Source organism: Schistocerca piceifrons, chromosome 3 (genome assembly GCF_021461385.2).
Source record: "Schistocerca piceifrons isolate TAMUIC-IGC-003096 chromosome 3, iqSchPice1.1, whole genome shotgun sequence".
NCBI classification, from domain to species: domain Eukaryota; kingdom Metazoa; phylum Arthropoda; class Insecta; order Orthoptera; family Acrididae; genus Schistocerca; species Schistocerca piceifrons.
In genome coordinates this window covers 617,182,167-617,202,171 of record NC_060140.1, presented here as the reverse complement: position 1 = coordinate 617,202,171, position 20,005 = coordinate 617,182,167, and the positions used below count along the sequence as shown (strand labels likewise).

Sequence of the window (20,005 nt, the reverse complement as noted above, 5' to 3'; positions counted from 1 at the left end):
AAAAAACCATTTCTAGGGTTAGCATATAAAAACACTACAAAATTCACTTTTTTCCGGTTATCCAGTTACAGTATAAACCCAAAACGACATCTATAACGCAAGAGAGGCAGAAAAATCACACACGCTAACATCACCCAAAATATGCACTTCAAAATGAGAATAAATTCTGGAAACGTGTTGCGCTAAGCGTGAAAAAATAAGCAACTGGTGCAGCTTTTCGTTATTTAAATCGTTATCTAAAACTATGTTTCGTTTGTCACTTGATGAAGCGATGCAGGAGTGAAAGACAATTTCGGAGGACAAATAAAAGTGCGAGGGAAGTGGATACCAAATCTAGTACCTACATACGACATCAGATTAGGAGAGATGTTTAAAGGGGTGGGCAGCATTCTTAACGCAGAAAGTAAATAGTGGATAAACAAAACAAAAACTAATGTGATGAAACAGTAGTAGAACGCAGAATTACTTAACATCAAAATTATGAAAGACCCCATATTAATAGCTCTCTAGGAAATAAAATTATACGGTATGTCTGACGCGAAGACGATATGCTAGATGGGCGCAATCGATTGCCGTTTTCTCCACCAAAAGACATCACATATTAGTACAGAAATGAGAAGAAGTCGCTGACAGTGTCTAGACCACAATATGTAATGGAAGTGAGCTGTGAACCATCGGAAATACCGAAGGATGAAACTAGAGTTGTTTGAAATGTTATGATATCGAACAATGCTTAAAGTTATATCGAGAAATAAACTACGAAGTGAATCAGTACTAAAAAATGTAAAGAAAGGAATATAAGAAAACCCCTTATTATAATATAAAGGAAGGAATATAGGAAAACCCCTTATTAATAGAAGTGGCAGGTTAATCGAACATCTGCCAAGGCATGTATGTTGTTAACGAAGCAAATGTGACACACGTAAGCATTATCCGATGTTAAAGCATGAAAAGAGTTCCGTCCTATAATGCTGCTGGAATCCGTCGCAGGTTCTAAATTACACTCTCTATCAGGAGGGTGGTAATATAGCCCGTCTTTTGAATAAGCACTGCTCCACCGTAAGCCAGTCTGTATAATATTCCCTGCTTTCAAATAACTAGTCAGGAACAACCTCGACAGTGAAGTATTTTAAATTTGGGGGAGAGAATAAATTGGGCCAAATTTGCTCACAATAGATGTTACCTTCCAAAATATTTTATCAGACAACCAGTAACATATTATCTATAACGGAAAATCGAACAAAGATTTGTGAACTCTGAAACGATCAAGAGCTTAGAGCAATGTCGATCATCAGGTTGTTTGGATTAATGCAGGACATCATAATTTTCTTCGAGTATGTGAGCCACGACTATATTTTCTGGATACAGTTATTCTAAACACTGCTTAAAGCTACACTTCGATGTTTTAAAAGTTGATGAAAGGGATTACAGTGGTGAACGTTAACGTAAACACAGCAGCAGATAAGCAGACTGATGATTTCGATTTAATTGGCAGTGTTCTGTGACATCACTTGACATAGTCGTACATGCGTAATTGGAATTGGGCAGAAGCTCTGATACCAAGCAGACGGGATAAACGATCGTACTAAGAGAGTATGACGAATGCTGACCAAGGTACGAAATGAACGAGCAAGCAACACAAAAGTTTATCGCTTGAAACACATGTGTAAAACAATCATATGAAGTGTTTCACGCATTCGGAACGTATCAAGATAAAGAAATTTCATAACTGTGAATTTCGTATTGGAGTACTTGTTCACTGCAGCATGTCGAAACAAAATATTTTAGGGGGTATGCCGCAGTGGTTTTTGATACAAAAACAATTCCTAATATGAATAGATAATATAATTTAAAAACACCAATTTACAAGTTAATTAAAGCAATTTTCCAATTATGGGCACACATTAATCCAGGAAATCTCACATTCACTCTTATTAGGCAATGCGTAAATATACAAGTATACAACGAGTTTCGCTATGGAACGTTTAAGGTCAAAGTAAGGTAATCCATTCTGGATTACCTTATTCACGTATTTAACACCGTGACAACGTATTCCGTAAAGTATTGCCATAAATACCAATAGCGGTTAATCTTATTAAATATCTGTTTATATGCGTTAGACTCTCATATTTGAAACCGGCCCGGATAACAGTGCTCGATAAAGCGCCGCTTCCGGGACCGGGAGGTGCAACGCCCCGAATCAAATCCGCCCGACAGAGTAACGGCGATGGTCGATGCGTCGGCCTACCTAGATGTGGCTTTTAGGCAGCGTCCAACAACCCATTAGATGAATACCGCCCTCGTACCCCCTTCCTGCCACAGTTACACGATTCAAAAACAGTTAAAAAACTTTCGCTCGCTTTCACATGAATATCACCACACGCGGACAGTTGGGGTGCACGTATTCCGTCCTGGCGTGTACTGGGGTGACGATAAGAAGGGCATCCGGCCGCCCCTTAAACTAACCATGCCAAATCCGTAAATAACCATGCCGACTCAGCGACAATGCCGGACAAAGGCAGAAAAAAATAACTGTATTCTACGTATTTAAACTTTCCTTTATCGAGGGGACCAGGGGAACCCAGTTGCTTGATAAAATGGAAGAATAAATTTATCTCAGATTGCAATTAAATGATCCTCGACTTTTTCTTAATGTAAGATGATCGATTTCGATAGTACCAGCGTCATCTTCAGATGTACCTGATACATACGCAGGGTGTCCCAGAAATGTTGCGACAAAATTCGAGGGGTTGTAGAGGGGTTGCTGAGGAACACATCGAGGACAGGAACGCATGACGGAAACGTCACCCAACGACGCTACAGAGAGTAAAAATTACACGCGCAGATGCCTGCGACTTGCCACCCCTTCGGCAACAAACGTGTTTTTGGTCCCTGACGAACTGCAGACGGACCGTATTACAGTGTAGTCTGTTATTTAGTGATCCCGACTGATTGCTGCGATCGCCAATGGAGAAGGTGGAGTTAGCTGCTGTGCAGACGCGCCTTGTCATCTATGAATGCGATGTTCTGTTGCCTTGGTGGATAGCGGTTTTGGACATGTGTTTCCATCTGAGGTTTAGTTTTCTCCCGTGGACCGAAAAAGACTAGAAATTTTAGGGGGTTCCACAAAAAAAAAAAAAAAAAAAAAAAGACTGTGGGTGAAACCCATGTCCAAACCGTCGTCAACCGAGAAAACAGAGCACTGTATTCATCGGACACAAGTCCTTTGTATGCAACAAGTAGCTCCATCTTCTTCACTGGCAAACGCAAAAATCAGTGGTATGACTGAATTTTTTATTTTTTTTTATTTTGAGTCATCAGTCTTCTGACTGATCTAATGCAGCCCACCGCGAATTCCTCTACTGTGACAGCTTTTTTTATCACAGATTAGCAACTGTAAACTACATCCTCAATTATTTGATGGATATATTCCAGTCCCTATCTTCCTCTACAGATTTTGCCCTCTGCAACTCCCTCAAGAACTGTGGAAGTTATTCCCTGATGTTTGAACAGATGTTCTATCATCCTGTCCCTTCGTCCTGTCAGTGTTTTCCACATGTTTCTTTTCTCGCCGATTCTACAAAGACCCTCCTCATTCCTTCGCTTGTCAGTCCTCCAAATTTTTCTGTAGTATCACATCTCAAAGGCTTCAATTCGCTTCTGTTCCGGTTTTCTCACAGTCCATGTCTTACTACCGCTGTGCTCCAAACGTACATATCAGAATTTTCTTCCTCAAATTAAGATCTGTATTTGATACTAGCAGACTTTCCCTTGACCAGGAATGCCCTTTTTGCCAGTGTTAGTCTGCTTTTTATGTCCTTGCTACGCCCATCATAGGTAATTTTGATGCCAAGGTATCAGAATTCCTTAACTTCATGGTCCCCAATTCTGATGTTAAGTTTCTCGCTGTTCTCATTTCTGTCACTTGTCATTACATTCGTCTTTCTTCGATTTATTCTCAGTCCATATTCTCTATCCATTAGACTGTTCAGTCCATTCGACACATCCCGTAATTCTTCTTCACTTCCACTGAGGATAGCAATGTCATCAGGGAATATTATCATTGATATCCTTTTAGCTTTTTCTATATCAACAAATCCAATGAACGGATCTTTATTTTTCTTTAGTCTTGCTACCATTATGGTACCTTTGCCTTTGCTGAAGCCAAACTGATCGTCATCTAACCGATGTCCAATTTTCTTTTTCATTCTTCTCTATATTATTGTCGTCAGTAACTTGAGTGCATGAGCTACCAACCTGACTGTGCGACAGTCTCACACTTGTTGGCTTATGCAATCTTCGGAATCGTGTGGATGATGTTTTTTTTTCGAAAGTACGTCGCCAGTCTCATACTTTCTATCTCATACTTTCTACATATCCGCGTGAATAGTCGTTTCGTTACAACTTCCGCCAAAGATTTTAGATATTTCGATGGAATGTTATCTATTCCTTCTGTCGTATTTGATCTTAAGTCTTCCAAAGCTCTTTTAAATTTAGATTCTAGTAGTGGATCCCCTGTCTCTTCCCTGTCCACTCCTACTTTTCTTATGGCACTTTCGTAGAGGGCTTTCTTGTGCTCTTTCCACCCATCCGCTTCCTCCTCTGTTCGTAACAATGGAATTCCTATTGCACTTTTAATGTTACCGCCCTTGCTTTTAATTTCACCGATGGCTGCTTTGACCTATCTATATGCTGAGTCCTTATTCCGACGTTTCGACTACAGTTCCTCAGCGTGCAAAATCACCCTTGCTGCCGAAGGGATGGCCCAGTGGCAGGTGCCAGCGCCTATAACATCTACGCTTTGTAGCATCGTTCGATGGCGTTTCCGAACGCGGGTTCCAATTCTCGATTTGTTCCTCAAGACCCCTCTATGATCCCTCGAAGTATGTCGTAAAATTTCTGAAACATTTTGTATGCATCAGGCACATGAGTCTGAAGATGAGGCTAGTAATCCAGAAAACGATGATTCACACAGTAAAAAATTGAAGATAATTTATTTGCAGTTTGAGGTAAACTCAGTATTACTCTGAAATGTATTCTTTTGCCACAATGCAACAACTTGCAGTGCCCTGGATTAATTTTCACAATTAATATAACAATTTAAAAGCTTTCCGCATGTGTGTTCATAAGACAGTAATGGCTTGAAAAGCGACGGGCATTCAGTAAGTGATCCAACACTTCTTTTTCTCGGCCAGTTTGGTTGAAAACTGCAGGTGGCAGTCATTGAGTTTATTTTGATGGAAAACCAGACCATCACAGACATTCAAAGGCACTTTCAGAATGTCTACGGGAACCTGGCGGTGAACAAAAACACGGTGATTCGTCGGGCGAGGCGTCTGTCATCATGACAAGGTCAAGCGTTCCGGTAGGCCGCACACAGCTGTGACTCCTGCAGTGTTGGAACGTGAGGACACCCTCATTTGAGGTGATCGACGGATCATAATCAATTACCTCGCTGCTCAGCTGGACATCTCTGTTGGTAGTGCCCACAAAACTTCATGGGACTACTCTTTCTCATCCACCCTTCAGCACGGATCTCCCACTTTCTGACCCAAAGAAAGATGCACTCCGCGGGAACGAGTACATGGATGGTGGGGAGGTTATTGATGTAGTAAGACGTTGGCCCCAAAGTCGACCAGTAGAGTTGTACTACGAAGGTATACAAGCTTTCCGAGTAAGTCAAATGAGTGGGGAATAATACGATTTATAGGAACCCTGAGTAAAACCAACCTGCTTTCAGAAACAAAAGTGTTGCATTACTTATTGAGTGCCCCTCGTATTAATGAGATTGCCTCTGTTAGTAGTTCAAATTGATATTTGTTTGTGAAAGTCTCGAGAAATGCGATAATAGTAAAATTTCCAGTACCTGCTTCTAGGCAATTTGCAGTGGCCCCAGAGTACGTGGGTGTACATTGTATGTTTAGCTGTACAACGATGTTCAAAACGCGGTGACAATAATCCACGAGAAACAAACATTGTGACCAGTATGCCGGCTGTGAGAAAGGAGACTGGTAACTCACCGCGTGGGCGCCGCGGCGAGGTGCGAGGTGAGAGTTGCGAGCTGCGGAGCTGGTGGCGGCGTGGCGGCGGTCCTCCGGAGCGTTGGCGCTGCGCCGCAGTAGTGGCTGCTGAGCCGCGCTGGAAGCGGCGGCTGCGGCACACCCCACCTCGCCGCCTCGCTACCTGCAGCTTCTTTCGCAATTGCTTACGTAATCCCGACACCCGGCTGCCCAACCAGGTGCGCGGTCATTGGTGTCGGACACGTCTCCCAAACATTCCATATGTCTGAGATCTATCCAGGCATTAGACTGATTACCGGACTGACTTTCTTTGCGACAACTGTCACTGAACGGTGGGTGAAAAACCTAATATTCCTGTATGGAACAGCTCAAGAAAATTGTAGCGCTCGCAATAGATTGCTATATCTGTATAGCGACAAACACTTTCTCGCAGTTGCCACGCGACACAGATTTGCGCGATTCAGATTACAAGCATAGAAACTAACGCAGTGCTGTGATAATTTACTGAACCACAACAGCAGTTACACCTTGCGTGTTCTGTATAGCGTGAATGCCTTTGTTTTACGTACCTTCTGATGTTCATTACTACTGATTGCGGATGATGCTGTGGTCTATCGAGAGGTTGTAACAATGGAAAATTGTACTGAAATGCAGGAGGATCTGCAGCGAATTGAAGCATGGTGCCGGGAATGGCAATTGAAGCTCAAAGTAGACAAGTGTAATGTGCTACGAATACATAGAAAGAAAGATCCCTTATCATTTAGCTACAATATAGCAGGTCACCAACTGGAAGCAGTTAATTCCATAATTTATCTGGGAGTAGGCATTAGGAGTGATCTAAAATGGAATGACCATATAAAATTAATCGTCGGTAAAAAAGGTGCCAGACTGAGATTCATTGGAAGGATCCTAAGGAAATGCAGCCCGAAAACAAAGGAAGTAGGTTACAGTACGCTTGTTCTCCCACTGCTTGAATATTGCTCACCAGTGTGGGATCCGTACCAGATAGGGTTGATAGAGGAGATAGAGAACATCCAACAGAGAGCAGCACACTTCGTTACAGGATCATTTAGTAATCGTGAAAGCGTTACAGATGATAGATAAACTCCAGTGGAAGACTCTGCAGGAGAGACGCTCAGTAGTTCGGTACGGGCTTTTGTAGAAGTTTCGAGGACACACCTTCACCGAGGAGTCAAGCAGTATTTGCTCTCTCCTACGTATATCTCGCGAAGAGACCATGAGCATAAAAACAGAGATTAGAGCCCACACAGAGGCATACCGACAATCTTTCTTTCCACGAACAATACGAGACTGGAATAGAAGAGAGAACCGATAGAGGTACTCAAGGTACCCTCCACCACACACCGTCAGGTGGCTTACGGAGTGTGGTTGTAGATGTAGATGTAGATCTGAAATAGGTAAGTTGTGAACTTTAGAAAATACTGTAAGAAATATGTAGTTTGGAAAAACACTCTAAGAAATAAATGAAAGACGACGCGCCTGGAAGGAATGATGCGAATGGGACAGAAATCGATAGATTTGATGTGCATGTTGTACTGCGACACCCTTTCGATACCACTAACGCCATCTTTGTACAACATTTCCATTTAGATACCACTAACTCGTAGGAGATACACTGTATGAACAGGCTCTAACAAAACTGCAAGGTGAAAAGCAACGTCGGTCAATGTAGCTCACTCTTGTAACACTACATTAAGTTGTCCTAACAAGACCTTGGCTACACTCAGCGACTTAATCTGTGTGAAGTCTGTACTAACACAACGACGTCACGTAAGATTTGTTATCCAGCGTCTCACGCTATAAATCACACTACAGCTCGGTACGACATCACTATGTACTAAAGGATGGACACACTAACACTTTTCGTGGTCTAATGGGGTCAGTGATAGCTGTCTAGATATCAATTACAACAACGCATCTATCAGAGTTTTCTAGGTTCGACAGATAAACTACCGCCAAAGCAGGTATCAATCACCAGAAAAATACTAAATGCGAGAGTCTGCAGGCAGTACGAATGATGTATTACTTTATCAGTAACAGGAACCTAGAGTGTAGCTTACTTTGCAATCTCTGACAACACAACTAATAATTCCCGAACAACGTAGTTACCAGAAACGATAGCTTCATAAATGATGAATAAGTCATGTAGATCCGTTGCCACTTGTAGTTGCTCCTCTTTTAAAGCTTCTACGAATAAGTGTGTATAAACTCAATCAGTGTGAACGTTATACATTTTTACGTAAATCGGAGAACATGTTCACAGGACAAAGATATAATTTTATACTATTTATTTCTCGTTGCCAAGCAACGATAACCTCTATAAGTAGCCTTTCTACATCAATTTCCTTGACTGTAGTAAAATTTTATCATAATAAACTATTTCGCTAGTCTCAACCTTTCAGAATTATATGGAATAACTTTTCATTTATAATTAATCACTGTTTCATAACGCGCAAACGTGCTTTCCTTGTCTAAAGATTAATTACTTTCTTTTAGTTACAAGTCGTTCATTAAAAAATACTATTTATTCTGTTTAATTTTTTTGAAGTTTGCTTTCACCAATATTCCAGTCTTTTACTTTATTGTTCTTTGGATTTACTTTATTGCGAAAAGATATATTCCACGTATTAGTCCGCTTTCAAATAAGCCTTTGATTGTTTTTTCTTGTAATAGCTTGGGGATAAAGGACAAGTCGGGAACATCCTTCAGTTTAAAACTGATTTCTACTTCCTGCAATTAAATCATTTACAGGTACCAGTCAGGGGTTTAATTTTGGAGTGCTTTTTCTCTGTTCAAAACCCCAGTAAGCGGAAGTATAATTAAAAAAAATATAACAAAAAACGTGAGTGTCACCGCCACTTTTCAGCTATACGAACTTCAAATGATCAGGCAAAGCTCAATCACTTCAGGCGTTCACTTCAGCGACCCACTAATATTTAAAACTCGATGATCTCTTTCGGAGGGAATTAGCGTGTTCTCTTTTAAATGGTCCTTGGTTTGTCGTTTAGGAACAAGGGGGATAGCTATCAAATTATCAATAAACTTCCGACTGTTTCTCAACAAATAACTATTACGGAGAACGACCGTTCTCTTTAATATAAGACTACTCATTCAGTGCATCCAACGAGATTTCCGAAATTTACTATGTTGCGACTCACGCCGAAGTCACACATTAAATTCTAAGCAAATATTGCTAAGTCACAATCCCTCAGTGCTTGCGTACACCATTACAACCACAATAATGCAATGCAATGTTGCTATCCCTTAGGGCTTGCTTTAAGCCTCAACTACAAAATAACTAAAATCGTCAACTACAAAATAACTAAACGACTTGGCGTTCACGCGTCTCTTCACACACATCATAAAAAATGGTTCAAGTGGCTCTAAGCACTATGGGACTTAACATCTGAGGTCATCAGTCCCATAGACTTAGAACTACTTAAACCTAACTAACCTAAAGACATCACACACATGTATGCGCGAGGCGGGATTCGAATCTGCAACCGTAGCAGCCGCGTGGTTCCGGACTGAAGCGCCTAGAACCGCTCGGCCACCACGGCCGGCCACACATCATCGAACAGAAAATCTCATAAAAAAGTATTGAAACGGGATTCGCCTACCATCGCGTGTCTATTAAGCAGCACAAAGCACCTTAAATCACTGCTAGGAGAAGCTAATCGCAGACTTCAGTAAGTCGCAGTGTGGTGTCACCGCCAGACACCACACTTGCTAGGTGGTAGCTTAAATCGGCCGCGGTCCATTTAGTACATGTCGGACCCGCGTGTCGCCACTGTGTGATCGCAGACCGAGCGCCACCACAAGGCAGGTCTCGAGATACGGACGAGCACTCGCCCCAGTTGTACGACGACTTTGCTAGCGACTATACGGACGAAGCCTTTCTCTCATTTGCCGAGAGACAGTTAGAATAGCCTTCAGCTAAGTCCATGGCTACGACCTAGGAAGGCGCCATTAGCCTTACGTAGCTTGATAATTATCGTATAAATGTCTCAAGAAGAACGTTGTAAACCAACAAAGAATTAAAGTTAAGTATTCGAGGAGCTGCATACTTTTCTTATTAGAATTCAATACTTATCCTGTTCCAGACTTCACGCCAGTCGGCGTGTGCGTACGCGTGCCTTTCTTTCGGCTACCCGTCACTGTGGACAGGCTGCCTTAGCAGTCCACATCACGCAGCCTTTCGTATACCTGGTGAGTCTACATTGTACCGAAATCGGCGAAATAATCATTTTCTGCACCATCCGATAATCTTTTCAAAATATCTTTCTGAACGATTTAGGACTGCTCTGAACACACTTGAGTTCTGTCCCCATTGCAGACTAATTCACGTATCGTACGTATGAGCCGATTTCATCACACTCTTGAGATAATCCTTCTCGAGGCTTACTATTCGAACAATACTCGGATACTATGGCTGAAATTCTAAAAGGACAAGCCAAGAACCATACGCTGCGAACAAACATAACATTCTAATTCTCTCGTTAACAATAAGTGTTTCTTCTTTGCAGTCGCTGGCAAACGTTCGTACTGGCGAGCTGCATCGTAGTAGTTATCTTTGCCACACGCTGCGATTCAGCAGTCGGTTGGGTGTTGCAAGATCGCTGACTTGATAGGACACGGCATTCCTCTACCACTAGATGTCACATATCTATAACAGTTTAACATAAAATACGAGAAAACTAGGCCGGCCGAAGTGGCCGTGCGGATAAAGGCGCTGCAGTCTGGAACCGCAACACCGCTACGGTCGCAGGTTCGAATCCTGCCTCGGGCATGGATGTTTGTGATGTCCTTAGGTTAGTTAGGTTTAACTAGTTCTAAGTTCTAGGGTACTAATGACCTCAGCAGTTGAGCCCCATAGTGCTCAGAGCCATTTGAACCATTTGAACCAAGAAAACTATACAAACAACTCAACAAACTCTTCATTCTCCTGAAGACGGTTTGGCGCATTACAATGTACAGAGAAACAAATGATTTCATTTCCAGAAAAACTGCAAGATCCATTCAAGACAAAAGAGCCTGACAAACTGAGCAAATCAACAACGCGGTGGTCCATCTCTGGGCCCGTAGGTAAGCAGTGGTTGGACTTGTCACTAACTGATAGAGATTGAATGTCCTCCTGAGAGAAACGTGCCAAATTTTGTGGAACTGATGCGATAGATAGATCGTCAAAATTCCGGGCGGGTTGGAGGGCCCTTCTCATAATGTTCCAGAGTCGATTGGGGAGAGATCCGGCGGCCTTGCTGGCCAAGGAAGGGTTGGGAAAGCACGATGACAAGCAGCAAGGCAATGGCCGCCCGCCGCCCGCACGCGGCGAGAGTGTTTACTACTTTTCTTCGTGCCTGCCGAACCTGTCGTCGGATCTCTCCCAATTGAGAAAGTTTGGACCATTATGTTCGGTAATTTGACAATCCAATCCGCCAGTTGGATAGATTTTGACACGATACCCTCAGAAAGACATCTAACAACTCTATCAATCAATGCCAAGCCGAATAACTGCTTACATAAGGGCCTGAGGTGGACCAACGTGTCACTGACTTCCTCAGTTTGTAATGTTGTTTCTCTAGAATAAATCACACATTTTTCTGAAATCGTAAGTATTTTCTTGTGTAGTATGTATACATAGATAAAGACTTACTGTGACGTTGTTCCACAAAGTTGTTAGCGTTTTCTTCTCACATTATAAATGTCATAAATTTGTTAACTTAGACATTGACAAGGAAAGTATAGCTTTAACGAAAATTGTTCCTGCAGCACTTTGTGGAAATCACAGGTGTATACTCGTTGAAGGGACAGGCGGGAGCAGGTGGACAGTGTGGGGACAACTGCCTGAGTACTTCCTTTGGAGATACTGATGGTGATGTTGTGCTCCAACAAATAAGCATGCTACGTCAGGCAGTTCTGAAAATGGTAAGATTTTACCTTTTAATTCTAGGTTTCTATTGCAGCTTTGTTTAGAACGGTTTCTGCAGTAGTAGTTTTCAAAAGACAATATGTATACTTGTTCTCCAACTCCTCCAGGAAAATAGTGGACCAAAAAGGAACTGTTTTCTGGACATCCAAGTCAAAAGTAACGAATTCTTACGTATTTTCACTTGTCAGAAATGTATGATGTGATTGTTCAAAATCAACTTTTAATTCATCTATACCTTTAAGTTCCTACTGCTACATGTACGCTTCGAAATTTATTTAAATAAATATGACGAATAGGTATTTTTTATCAAAATATGTTTACTGTGAACTTTAAGTAACACGAATACGGGATTTCTTATTTTTGATTAATAACTCTCACCATAGAGAGATACGAAATGTATCGTGAAGACACGTATCTTCTTATGTCTGTGATAATTTTGGTGTTATTATGAAGAACAGTCGTGTTAGTCATTTCATACATCAACTAGGAAAAACTCCCAGTGGCCACTTAGTGAGGGCATCCATGCCTAAATCGCATATGAAATGGAAAATAGAGTAATAACAACTGGTGCTACGACATCAAGTAAAATTCATGGAAAAACAGCTAACCAAAATATGGGCAGGAAAACTGAATTCATTGATATACTGAAGACGACTTACAAGAGGATCGTTACGGCATGGTGAGTACCGAGTTTAATGGATAGTGTTAATAAGAGCCACGCCTAGAAACTCTCCTTTTCAGAGTTCCAGTTCAGTTCCGTACCAACAAACATGAGTTTCTCCAGTGTCACAAGCACTACTCGTCCTGTCCACGCTTACCAGCTGGTAGCGAGGCAGTTCCTTAAGCCATTTGAGTTGGTGTCTCGGGACAGGGGAGTGGGGAGCTCTACCTCGTGGTAGATGTAAGAAAACATGTGCCTTTTAGTGTTACGTATGAAGGTTAGACATTTCTGAGTTATGACACCGGAAAATTTGCGTCATGCTGTGGTAAATATCTACGAACGCTGTTTGTGATTTTTCGGTCACCGCGGATGTTCATTTAATAGCAAACTGTTTGTGACCTAACAAATAAATCTGAAATATAGCTGTAGTAGTTTTTATTAAAGTTTACATTATTCAGTTGTGGAGCGCAAAACGATCAAGATTAGATTTAGTTATGGCATATCCTACAAAAAGAAGGAAATATGTAAATAGGCTGTTTAGGTTGTTATATTGGTAACGCCACGTAGCGCTCTGTATGAAAATCACTGGTTGTGCTCTGTGCAGTCTGTGGCTGGTTGGTATTGTTGAAATAGTCGCTATTGTAGTGTTGGGCAGTTGGATGTGAACAGCGCGTAGCGTTGCGCAGTTGGAGGTGAGCCACCAGCAGTGGTGGATGTGGGGAGAGAGATGGCGGAGTTTTGAGAGCGGGTGATCTGCACGTGTGTCCATCAAAGACAGTAAATTTGTAAGACTGGATGTCATGAACTGATATATATATATATATATATATATATATATATATATATATATATATATATATATATCAGTTCATGACATCCAGTCTTATATATATATATATATATATATATATATATATATATATATATATATATATATATATATAATGACTTCTGAACACTATTAAGGTAAATACATTGTTTGTTCTCTATCGAAATCTTTCATTTGCTACCTATGACTATCAGTAGTTAGTGACTTCAGTAGTTAGAATCTTTTATTTAGCTGGCAGTATTGGCGCTCGCTGTATTGCAGTAGTTCGAGTAACGAAGATTTTTGTGAGGTAAGTGATTCATGAAAGGTATAGGTTATTGTTAGTCAGGGCCATTCTTTTGTAGGGATTATTGGAAGTCAGATTGCGTTGTGCTAAAAATATTGTATGTCAGTTTACTGACGATCTGAATAAGTAAAGAGAGAAATGTCTGTGCACGTTCAGTTTTGCTCAGCTGTTTGAAAATCAAATAACGTAAGGGGTTTATCAGCAGAATCATTCACAAATTTTTGTAAGGGTATGTTTCAAATATTATCAAGTACGGAGGGTTTGAGGAACTCAAATTTATAAACGATTGCCCTTCTAGCCAGATTAGAACCAGTGACGGCCATAACATTTATCTATTTGTTCACTGCTAATCTACCATTTTTGCTAACAATAATTAATTTAATATTAATTAATTCAAAGTTATTTTTTCTACCATAATATAAAACATATAAATGCCTAGGTCTCTGTTCTTACTTTCACACGAGTTTTGCCATTTCTAAGCATAACACCTCCATTTGAATGTTGTTCTGCTCCTCTTGCCCCTTAAGGACTTTCATCTGTTTGAACACAACCATTCCTCCTCGTTGAGTTAAGAGCCAATTGTCTCGTCTCTTCAATCTCTCACTGATCGAGCTTCCTCCTGTATTACTTGTACTGACACGCTCAGCTTTCATCTCGGCGGGTCTAACCTGGCTCCACCTCACAGAGCCTCCATCCGCAGACGCTGTTCCTCTCTTATAAATACCATCTTAACATCCCATAGAAATAGAAGACGGTTTATATAAGTCCACTCATGTCAGCTGCACACGTTTTACCTGTTACTGTTAGCATTAATGCTTTATTTCAGGTTTTGCAGCAGATCCAGGAATGCTTCTACCACGCAGTGATTTGCGGCCGGTTCCTTTCTCACCTTCTTTCTGCTTGTCCATCCTTTTTCATTTATAATACTTTCAATACTTGATTTTCTGTGTCTATGTAGCGCCAAGGTAAGTATTCGTGGCGTCTTTTATGTTAACCGTAGCAATAGATTTCTTTTTTTTTTTTTTAATTGCAGTCCCTGCGTTTCGTTTACAGTGCAAACGTGGTATTTTAAAAGATCCACAAAATGTGTTGTGCAGAGAGCTTTCTCTTCCATAACTGCAGGGTACGAATTTTACAGTCTCTCTGGAGTGCATGATACAGATAACAATAATGAGTCTATGGTCTCTACAGACCTGGCTCAAAGGGGATGTTTATATTAATTCCAAGCAGACGAGTGACAGTTAGATAAACAGAACTTCTCAGTTTTATAATTAACCACGATTCAAGAGCCACGTCTCAACTCTATGAATAGTAACATCCTTGCTTCGTATCTATAAAATACAGAGCTATGGGAACTCCATTAGCAAATTGCTATTTGAAAATTTTTAAATCTAGAGAATGCAAACAGAGATGCTTCAGTTATGCAGGAGAAACAAAGTATGATCTGTCGACTAATGAAAACGTGTTATGTGGTTCAGTGATAGTTCCATGGGTCAGGTCGTGTTTTTTTTCCTAAGGGAAATTAAAACATTGAATATAACCAAGTTCATTGCGGACGGCATTGTTCCTTGCAGATGATAACAGGCCTACTCACACGACTGAATCTGGCACAGCACGAGGACCAAATAATGCATTTCTGTTATCTTCCAAACCAAGCGGATGTGAATATTATCAAACAACTTTGTGCAGTACAGAGGGAAAAAACACTGCGATGTGCCTTATGCTCCGTTATCAAGTAATTGGAACTGCTTGTTTACAATATCTGTTACATAAATTTTTTTTGTAGTTATCTGTGATTTTACAAATCTATTAGCAGAACGCTTCATTTTATTTTGGGTACGTAATTCAATATTACGTTGGTGTTTGTACTGTTCTATCTAGTCCTTGTACGAGAGTACTTTCACAAGGCACTTTATATCTTGGATCAAACGTGCATTCACTGCCATATTCCTGAGTTTAAGCTACAATCAGAAACTTGGATAAAAGTTACGGAAGTCAATTCTCCACTTGATAATGTTGCTTTTGTTTTCTTTTCAGCAAACAGTACGTCAGTTTTTCAAGGAACCGCATAGAACTACTCAGCGTGTCATTTTTCTTGGTCGTCGGAAGGAACTATTTGAGCTTGTCCTCGAAAAATGCATTTTAGCATTTTTATGTCCTACATTTCACAGTTTTGCTTGTTGATTTATAATTTCAGTTATTATTATTGGATACGAATAGGTTTTTGGAAGTGAAACGTCTTTGAAGAAGCATAAAACTGTTACAGAATGCTGAAGGTTTCTGGGAGTCTACAGTAGAGTTACGCAGTGCGTGCCGATAGTCCGTTTATCTGCATAGTTTAGCTTTCCACGGTCTTCATTGTGGACAGCGACTTTGATTGTTCTGTGCGGATGTGAGCCGAGTTGGTGACACTTGGCTCTCGGCTTCAGGCTGTGATGGCTTCGGTTACTCAGCTTGAGGCTGCAGTGGATGGGCACCACCGTTGTGGGTCGGCCGTGGCGACCCAACGGTCGTCCAGCACGGCCGAGTCCTCCGATCTGTCCTCACTGGTGTCCAGCCCAGTTTCTGCTCGCACTGAGGTTGACCCCTCTCACCTGTGGTCGAGTTGGAGGTCGCCCAGGAGCTTAGCAGGCGGCGAAAGACATCCCAGGCGGCCGCAAGTAAAGCCTCCCCGGTATGTATGACAAACAGGTTCCAAGTGCTGTCTATGACTGTATGACACAATTGTCCTTATTATCATTCACAGGCGGTAATTCTTAGCTATGTTCTACACATCTCAGGCACTGGTAACCTTAACTCACGGCCTTTTCTTATTAAAAGGTTCCTTTACGCTATATAATGTCATTTGCCGCTCATAGAACTGTACTATAGTTATTATCGTTTATGTGTCAGTAACATTTCTAGCTGGCCGCGGTGGCCGTGCGGTTGTAGGCGCTTCAGTCTGGAACCGCGCGACCGTTACGGTCGCAGGTTCGAATCCTGCCTCGGGCATGGATGTGTGTGATGTCCTTAGGTTAGTTAGGTTTAAGTAGTTCTAAGTTCTAGGGGACTGATGATCTCAGATGTTAAGTCCCATAGTGCTCAGAGCCATTTAACATTTGTAGCTGTTGTAACAAATAATGTTATCAATTAATGTTTATTCATACTTTTGTACAGTACACATTTTATATGTAATTTGCCTTTTATGGAACGGTAACTTCAGTTACTTATGGCTTTAATGCCATTAATAGTCAGAACTATTGTAATAAGCTATTTTCTCAGTTAACATTTACTGGTTTTAGGTTTGTATTACTCCACACGGTCATCCGTGCGATCACCAGCTGAGCTCGCTGCGTCACTGCCCGCGGCGCCCAGTTAACAACTCAGCGTCCGCGGCCCACTTGTCTGGCCCGTCGGTGTGACCTAACGACAAAAAAAAAAAAAAAAGAAAGTTTCAAATTGCTCTGAGCACTATGGGACTGAACTTCTAAGGTCATCAGTCCCCTAGACCTAAGGACATCACATACATCCATGTCCGAGGCAGGATGCGAACCTGCGACCGTAGCGGTCGCGCGGTTCCTGACTGTAGCGCCTAGAACCGCTCGGCCACCCCGGCCGGCCCTAACGACAAAACATTAGTAGAAGTGACGCAATATTACGAGTATGTACTGTAGTACTAATATTTTAAGTTTGACAAGGCCAATATCTGGCACGTGTTAATTTAATTTTATATTGTGACATTTCTGAAGAAGGCTATATTATTATGGCCGAAACCTAGGTAAAGTTTATTTGCTCATGCAACTGGAGGCTGAAATTTAATATAATTTTTTGAGCTTCTGATGACCTTAATAGTCGATAAACAATAGCGTCACCTGCAAACAACCGAAGATGGCTGCTCAGATTCGCTCCCAAATCGTTATAATAGATAAGAAACAGCAAACAGCCTATAACACTAACTTGGGGAACGCCAGAAATCACTTCTGTTTTACTCGATGACTTTCAATCAGGTACTAAGAACTGTGACCTCTCTGACAGGAAATCACAAATCCAGTCACATAACTGAGCCGATATTCCATAAGCACGCAATTTCACTACAAGCTGCTTGTGTGGTACAGTGTCAAAAGCCTTCCGGAAATACAGAAACACGGAATCGATCTGAAATCCCTTGTCAATAGCACTCAACACTTCAAGCGAATAAAGAACTAGTTGTATTCCATAAGAACGATGTCTCCTAAACCCATGCTGACTGTGTGTCAATAGATCGATTTCTTCGAGGTAATTCATAATGTTCGAACATCCCAAAATCTTGCTGCGTATCGACGTTAACGATATGGGCCTGTAATTAAGTGTATTACTCCTACTGCCTTTCTTGAATACTGATATAACCTGTGCAACTTTCGTCTTTGGGCAAGGATCTTTCGTCGAGCGAACGGTTGTATATGATTGTTCAGTATGGAGCTAATGCATCAGCATACTCTGACACGAACCGAATTTGTATACAGTGTGGATCAGAAGACTTGCTTTTATTAAGTGATTTAGGTTGCTTCACTAATCCGAGGATATTTCCTTCTATGTTATTCATGTTGGTAGCTGTTCTTGATTCAAATTCTGCAATATTTACCTCGTCTTCTTTTGTGAAGGCATTTCGGAAGGCTGTGTTTAGTAACTCTGCTTTGGCAGCACTGTCTTCGATAGTATCTCCATTGCCATCGCGCAGAAAAGGCATTGATTGTTTCTTGCCGCTAACATACTTCACTTACGACCAGAATCTCTTTGGATTTTCTGCCAGGTTTCGAGACAAAGTTTCGTTGTGGACACTGTTATAAGCATCTCGCATTGAAGTCTGCGCTAGATTTCGAGCTTCTGTAAAAAATCGCCAATCTTGGAAATTTTGCATCTGTTTGGATTTGGCATGTTTGTTCCGTTGTTTCTGCAACAGTGTTCTCATCCGTTTTGTGTATCGTGGAGACTCAGCTCCGTCGTTTGTTAATTTATTTGGTATAAATCTCTCAATTGCTGCCGATTCTATTTCTTTGACTTCAAGCCACATCTGGTCTACACTTATATTATTAATATGGAAGGAATGGGTAGCACTTGTATTATTAATTTGGAAGGAATGGTGATTGTTTTTCAGGAAGGCGTCAAGTGAATTTTATCTGCTTTTTTGAACAGGTATATTTTTCGTTTATTTTTGGAGGACTTGGGGATTACAATATTCAGTCTCGCTATGACACCCCTGTGCTCTCTAATCCCTGTATCCGTTTTGATGCTCGTTATTAGCCCAGGATTATTTGATGCTAAGAGGTCAAGTGTGTTTTCACAACCGTTTACTATTCGCATGGACTCATGAATTAACTGCTCGAAATAATTTTTAGAGCATGTGTTCAACACAATTTCGGATGATGTTTTAAGTGCACCTCCGGAATTAAGCATGTATTTTCGCCAACATATCGAGAGTAAATTAAGGTCACCACCAACTACAATTGTATGAGTCGGGTACGTGTTTGAAACCAATCTCAAGTTTTCTTTGAACTTTTCAGCAACTGTATCATCTGAATTGGGAGGTCGGTAAAAGGATCGAATAATTATTTTATTGCGGTTGCCAACAATGACCTCTGCATATACTAACTCCCATTGACTATTTACTTCAATTTCGTGACAAGATTAAATACTTCTAACAACAACAAACACGCCGCCGCCAACCATGTTTAGCCTATCCTTTCGCCGGCCGAAGTGGCCGAGCGGTTCTAGGCGCTACAGTCTGGAACCGCGCGACCGCTACGGTCGCAGATTCGAATCTTGCCTCGGGCATGGATGTGTGTGATGTCCTTAGGTTAGTTAGGTTTAAGTAGTTCTAAGTTCTAGGGGACTGATGTCCTCAGCAGTTAAGTCCCATAGTGCTCAGAGCCATTTGAACCAACCTACCCTTTCGGAACACCATTAGGTTCTTCGCAAAAATTTCGGCTAAGCTTATCTCCGGCTTTAGCCAGCTTGCAGTGCCTATAGCGAATTGAGCATCAGTGCTTTCTATTAGCGCTTGGAGCTCTGGTACTTACCCAACACAGATACGAGAATTTACAACTCTTATACCGATGGTTCCTGCATCTACATTCTTCCTGTGTTTGTCCTGCACCCTTTGTGACTGAACCCATTCTTGTGTTTTCCTTAGACCCTCTAACCTAAAAAAACATCCCAGTCCACCCCACACAGCCCCTGCTACCCGTGTAGCCGCCTCCTGCGTATAGTGGACACTTGATCTATTCAGCGCAACCCTAAACCC

General features: G+C 41.4%; 1 protein-coding gene across 3 annotated transcripts in view; it reads right to left on the bottom strand.

Moving 5' to 3' along the window:
* LOC124788055 (proton-coupled amino acid transporter-like protein CG1139) overlaps positions 1-6,111 on the bottom strand; it is a 237,693-nt gene extending 231,582 nt beyond the window's left edge. For 2 of the 3 annotated variants that reach the window (XM_047255131.1, XM_047255134.1), the window contains exon 1: positions 6,021-6,111. The gene's annotated coding sequence lies outside the window, so the exon portion shown is untranslated. The remainder of the gene's footprint in view (positions 1-6,020) is intronic. The other variant, XM_047255133.1, reaches the window with a different exon arrangement.
* Positions 6,112-20,005: the final 13,894 nt, after the last annotated feature.